The sequence below is a fragment of the Athene cunicularia genome, assembly GCF_003259725.1.
Source record: "Athene cunicularia isolate RWA chromosome 4 unlocalized genomic scaffold, athCun1 chr4_part3, whole genome shotgun sequence".
NCBI classification, from domain to species: domain Eukaryota; kingdom Metazoa; phylum Chordata; class Aves; order Strigiformes; family Strigidae; genus Athene; species Athene cunicularia.
This window is the reverse complement of record NW_020799100.1, coordinates 13,058,201-13,064,613: the sequence shown is the minus strand read 5'-3', so window position 1 is coordinate 13,064,613 and position 6,413 is coordinate 13,058,201.

Below are 6,413 nucleotides of genomic sequence, written 5' to 3'. Positions count from 1 at the left end.
CTGGAAGGTGCGCGACGGGCTGGGCCGGGGCGGGAGGGACGGGCCTTGTCTTCCGCCGTGAGCTGGGGCCGGGGCGCGCTGTGCGGTCCGGCGAGGAGTGGGTGGGTGTCTGGGGCGCCTTCCCGCTCCCCTGCTGCTGAGCTGCCGCTTGCCCCGGCTCCGCTGCGCAGCCCCGCGCTCACCTGTTGCTACTCGTCGCCAGCCGGGCTCTGCACACTCGACACTGGTGCCAGCGCCTAATCCCCACGCTGCCTGGGGTTCGGCTCTGTCGAAAGCCGCTTGGCTGGCGCAGGTTTGTTCGCCTTTGAGAGCGGGGTAGGGTGCTGTCAGACCCAGCACAAGCTCGGGCTCTGTGCAGCTGGAGCAGCGAGGAGAGGACTGTACTGGGGTGGCGGTTATGGCCCTGTGAAGCTCCTCTTTTCACACTTTGTGTTTGAAAAGTTTTCCAGGAAAGGAGTTGAGGGTCAGTCAAAAGGCTGTAGCTAAGCTTCTGTGCAAGGTGAAGCATCAGTTGAAGGGGTTTTAAATATACGGCCGCGGTTCTTTGTCACCTGACTGTGTTAAAGCGCAGTATAAATAACTGTTTCATAGCAGGCATTCTTGGCTTTCAAGAGGCTCCCTGTAAAGAGGGTGCTGTGTCCCAGAGCAGTGCTGGTGCTGAGGCCGTGCAGGGACTGGGCATCTATCTCTGTTGGAGTTCAGAAAAGAGAAAGCAATATAGTGCTCCAAAGTCTCAGCGTTGTCTTCTTCTCTCACTCGGGAAATAGGCACCTGCAAAGTTTTATTAAAAGGGCTAAGCTTTGTTTCCATCCTCTGCAGGCGGGAACCTGGTGTTTCCGTTCTCTTTAGTCAAATGAACTCCAGCAAAGAGCAAGGGAGATGTGAGACCTGGCTTGCGAAATAGTCTAGTGATACATCACGGTGGATGCCATGGTGACTGGAGTCTAAATAGTGTGATCTATTGCTCTTGCTGCAGACTGGAATTACACTTAACGGCACGCTCTTGTTTGCAGTGTACCTCTCCGTTTGCAGTCTTGGTAGCAGTTCATCCATGCTGCAGTTCTGCGACAGCTTGAACCAGTGTGGTTTGGGGCTTCTGTGACTCCAGCCACGTGTTCTTCTGCCTGTGTGACCATGCAGTAAGTCAGCACAGAGAGTTAATTTTGGAAAAAAAAAAAGATAGCTTTTTCTGGTAGGTTAGCTTTCAGCTGTCTCAGCTCTCTAAAGTGGCACACCATGTGGTTTCATGAGTGCAAATGTTTGCTCCAGAGAGGGTAGGAGCGTGGTGAGAGGGACACAGCTGTCACAGCTTAGGCTGGCACAGGTTGATACTAAACTTTTCACCTTTCCCATTTATCTGGCTCACTGACAATTCCTGGAGAGTGCACATAGTTTAATTTAAAATTTAGGGGTTTTTTTTCTTTGTACTGGTTTAATCCTCCTTATTAACTTCTGATCAGGGACAGTGTGTGAGTATGTTTTCTTTCTCTTCAGAAGATTTAGTGGTCTCACTGGAAGGTAGTTCCTGTTTCCTCAGGCTAGGTGTGCTGTCCCAGTGGTGCTGCTACTGTATGGGGTCACATTATTTTGACAGACAGTTTATGGAACTGGTGCATTTTCTCTTCAAGAATGTGTCTATATCTGTTTAGCAGCAGTGCCTGAGACTGAAGTTCAGTTTGGCTTCTTCTTCCCCAGGTATTGTGGGGAAACTGGGATATAGTGAAGTGTCTTGCCAGACTGGATGCTGGAATAGGTAGACTTCTGAATTGATTCAGTATGGCTGTTCTTTTGTTATATTCATTCATGTGTAATGGGACTGTCAGACTTTGGTTTTACTATGTATCAATCGTGTCACTTTTGGGAAACGTACAGTTGGACTTGCAGAAAAGCAGAGGTGAGAATCTCTGCACATAGGAGGGTTGAGGGCCCTGCTCAGATGCTGTTGCTGTGGTTGTTCTGTGATGAATTTTCAATATGAAATTCATTTGTAGTTTTTCAGCCTGGGAGTGAACTAACTCAGGCTGACTTTAGTAGTGGAAGATAACAGAAACTTCTTGCCAGGAAAGATGGGGGGGGCAGAATGACAGCAGCGGTAGTGGGAATCAGCCAGCCTTATGACTAGGGCAGTTTAAAACCCTTGACTTAAGCCAGCAAACAGAAAACCATGATAGAAGTACAGTTGAAACTGTTCAAATGCCAGGAGAAATTCTCATTAAAACCTGTTTTCTTTTTTAACAAATAATGGCAAAGTCTGGGTTGGTATGTAGGGGATATGTAGTTTATCTTAAGCGCCCAGAAGAGGCCAAGGGGGCTGTGGTGTATTCCCTCTGCTTCGTTTTCCTCCCTGCTCACTCAAATCCTGTTGGCAGGGCTTGCCAAGATGCATGCACCGTCATGTGTGACTGCAGAGCTCTGACTTCCAGTCTTGGTTTATGTTAACATACAGTTATTTAGGTTTGCAAGAGGTTTTGTTTGTTTTACTTTAGTCAGTTTGCATCAAGTGCATTAGATGAAGACAGTTTACAGTTTTGAAGGTGTGGAATCAATCAGATCAATTTGATTTTGTGGACTTGGAGTAAATTTTAATAGGTGTGTGGTTTATATTTAAGATAAACTGAACAAACAAAAGATGCATCTTCAGTTGACGAGTGGACCTGCCTGTTTTCTTGTTTTCGCTCTTGTTATTTTTAGAGCTGTGAAGCTCTGCTTGCATCTTTTTAAAATTTGTAAAGTAAAAGAACAACTTACTGAATTGTCTTAGCTTTATTGATTTCTCAGTTTTGAACTGAATGAGTTTGGATAAAGGAAATTAATGTGGACCTGCTGCTAAATGCTGATACAGCATTTTGATGCCTGTTAAGATTGTAGTACAGCTCCTAGAGTTACGTCTGTGTTGTTTGGGCAGAGCCATATCGATGTCCTGTTTATATGCAGTGTAGTTCTAATAGCGATTTTAGAATGGGAAATTAAAAGTGTCTTTAAAAATGTTTTTAAAAATCCACTTCAGTTAATAAACTCATTGTTGCTTCATAATTACTTTACAGCTGTCCTGCTCCACTATACAATTGGGGGAAATACAGCTGTCGCAGACTGCCAGGGTGTAACCTCTGTGAATTCCGGAAGAATCTCAGTTTTCGAGGAAGGTGGTGTTTACTGTTCTTGAACTACTTCAAGCACTTTGTAAAGGACAGATTTGCTGAGTGTGCAGTCTGTCCTTACCCTGCAGTAATTGAACTGAAGTTAAGAATTAACCAGCCTGAAAGGCAGAAGTGTCCTTGTAGGGGTGTTGTGGGGCTTCTTTGTAATCCTGCCATCAGTGCTCTGCAAGCTGCTATGTGGATAAAAGGATAGTTCCTTCTGGCTTTGAGATTACTTGGGGCAGGAGGATGTTGAGAGGTTTGAATGAAATAGAAGTGCATAAATCTGCTGAAGCAGTTTGCACTGGTGGTTGCATTTCTGCATCCATGAGTATAAACAAGTTTGACGCTCTGAGGAGCAATGTTAACGACTTGTCTTTCCCAGTGAAACATTCTGTGTATTCTCCCAAAGCTATTAATTGTTCCCTTAGTAGGAACAGAATGAACGTGAAAACCATCCTTTTCACCCTCCAAAGACACTTCACTGAAGTAAAAATCAGAGGTTTCCTATGCATGCAGTGTAAAAGAAAGAACAAATGATTCTGCAGTATTACATTAGTTACAGGAGGCTGAACTCATACCTCTGTATTTGGTACCTTGCATTCACTTTGATCAAATGTGTACGTATATATACATACATGCAACAACTCAAGTAGCTGTATTATGAATTAAAAATTACAAAGTATTCTTCTTGACTGAAACAGTGTGTCATCCATCTGGAAACTCAGCTAGCTTTTTATCTCTATTACAGTGGGCAGCATTTTACTTTAAACCCTTCCGTTCCATGCTTGTGTTATATTCATATTGCCTGTAGTTAATATTAACCATTGACCAGGTGGATCAGGAGACCTAACTGAGCGTTCTCAGATGCTTCCTTGCATGTGCTCTGCAGTTTGGTTTGATAAAAGGACTTCACCAGCTTCCAGTGTCATAGTGCTGGCACTGAAGGTCCCTGGCCTCTCCCAGAACTCAGGATGTCTGACAGCCTGGCAGAGCTTGTGCAGAGCTCCCTCAGGTTAGAGCAGCTGCTCATCCTGTGGCTCTCTGAAGCTCCTCCATGAAGGGTAATAGGCCAGTAGACAACAGAAGCCTGTATGTCTTCTGGACCATTTCTGGTGTGTGGCAGCTGGTAGCTTCTGCCAGGTTATCCTTATGCCTTGCCAATATAGTCCAGTTCAGTGGACACAAAATTGTGAGCACTTGTTTCAGTAAAGATGAAAAGCTTATAATTCATTGGTGTGTTGACTACTGTTCAGCCAGCTTTTGGCTTTTTTCTGTAGTCAGATCTATAAAAAAGCAATAGCCAGTTCCTAAAACAGTCACATTAGCCAGTTGCTTATATCCATCTGGACTTTGCTGGAGTGTCCCTGTATCCTTGAAGATTTTTTGGCTTCAACTTGTCAGAATTGTAGCTTCTTAACATGGCCAGGTAAGGGCCCATATCACTACCAGGGGAGCTTTCTTTAATTTCCCAAATAAACCCTTTATCTGGAAGGGAATATCTGGTGAGAATGTTTTAGACAGGTTTGCTTTTGACTTTTGGTAATAATTTCAAGGTGATGGTCTGAGAAGACATTCAAAATTTTTCTGTCTTTTCTCACTGAAGCATAACTGGCTTGGTGCCATAAAGCAAAAGAAAGCATAAAACTTAAACTCATCATTTTAGCTCTGAGCAAAGTATAATACTGTCCAACCTTCAGCCTGATGCAGGTTTGTGCATCGGGGAGGCTCAGTCTAGAGTCTGGGTGTTTCTCTGCTGCACAGAGCTGTCAACCTGTCTGTGAAGAAAGAATGCTACTTTGTTGACTGTGCTGAGAAAGCCCCTAGTGTTTACTCCTAAATTCATGTGCCTGAAATGATACAATTCCCTGTTAAACCTTTTAACACTAAAAATGAAGAATTGCACATTCTAAATTGAACCAGAATAGTGATGGCATTGCTGTCATCATTGGTACTTAATTTAAGCCCAGTTAATCATTAGTGGTGTTGTAGTGCTGCTTTCTATTAAATTGGGATTATTTTGGCTTCTTGGAAGTTCCTGCCCTGCAAAGGTAGGGAGGGTCTGGTCTGGCTGTTTGACTTCAGAGTGCTGGGGGTGGGTAGAAACTGCTGGACTCTTGCTATTACCTCATATGCCCCCACATGCATTCATGTGGTGTTAGTGATGTGCTTAGTCCTGGCAGCAGGAAGATGTTCTCTGTCCCAGCTGCTAACAATCCAGCTGAGTTTCCTTAAAGCAAGGGGAGAAATAATGAACAGAAGCTGAATGACTGTTGTTCAGAGGCTGTAGTGAAGAGTCTAGTATGGAAACCTGAGGAGCCTTTGTCCATCAGTCTTAACAGAATCTTTTACCTTTTATTTCCATTAGTCCTTAAATGGTTTGGCCACAGCAAGTAGTCTGGCCTAGATGAGGGCCCATTGAGGCAGGAGGAAGGCAGCTGAGCATGTCAAGGTGTTGTGGATGGGAGGATGGTGAAGTCCTGGGTGTGGAAAATGAGGCTGATGGCAGTGCATGGGAGCAGGACAGTGGTGTGAGTGTGGGGTCACCAGGTGTCCTATTTTTTCAGGTGGGATAAAACTTATTGACAAGTGGTCAACCATGGTGAGGGCCCACCATTGCAATGTAGTGACATATATTTAGCCCTTGTTAAAGTGACATTAACAGGCCCTTCTCCCAAACAGGGTGTAATGCCTTGAATAAATATGGAAGTGCAAGATTTATTTTTTCATTTGAACTCTTGCACAGTGTAGTTGTTCCCTTCAGAAGTGGGGGAGAGCTTGCCTTTTGGTGAAAGTCCATCTGCCCCATGCAATACCAGTCAAATTTCCTGAAGATTTTGCTGCTACTCTTTCCTGCTCCCTGCCAGTTTCTTCTGGAAGCTGCTTTGCTGAAAGATTATTCCTTGCAGCGTGGCTTAATTTTCCAGGCAGTCCTCTGAGAAAGCTGCTCCTGGGCTGCTGGTATTACTTGTTCCAACAAGTTTCTTCTGCTCCATCTAATCCTGAACAGCTTTTGTTGTATATGCCTGCCCATCTTGGTAAACTTGTAAATCACCTCAGTCTTTGCTTTTTAGAGAACTAGGATTTTTTTCTTCTGGGCTGCCACTGAAAGATTACAGAAAGGAAAATATTCTTCCTAAAATACAGCTCCCTGTGTGCCGAGCTTGACGTCTGTGCTCACATGTGCCTTCTGGAAGGGGATTGCTGGGGAAATGTTTTAGCTCCCTGGCTCTGAAGCAGTTGTTTACTTGCTGGAGTATAACTCTGCAGAATCTC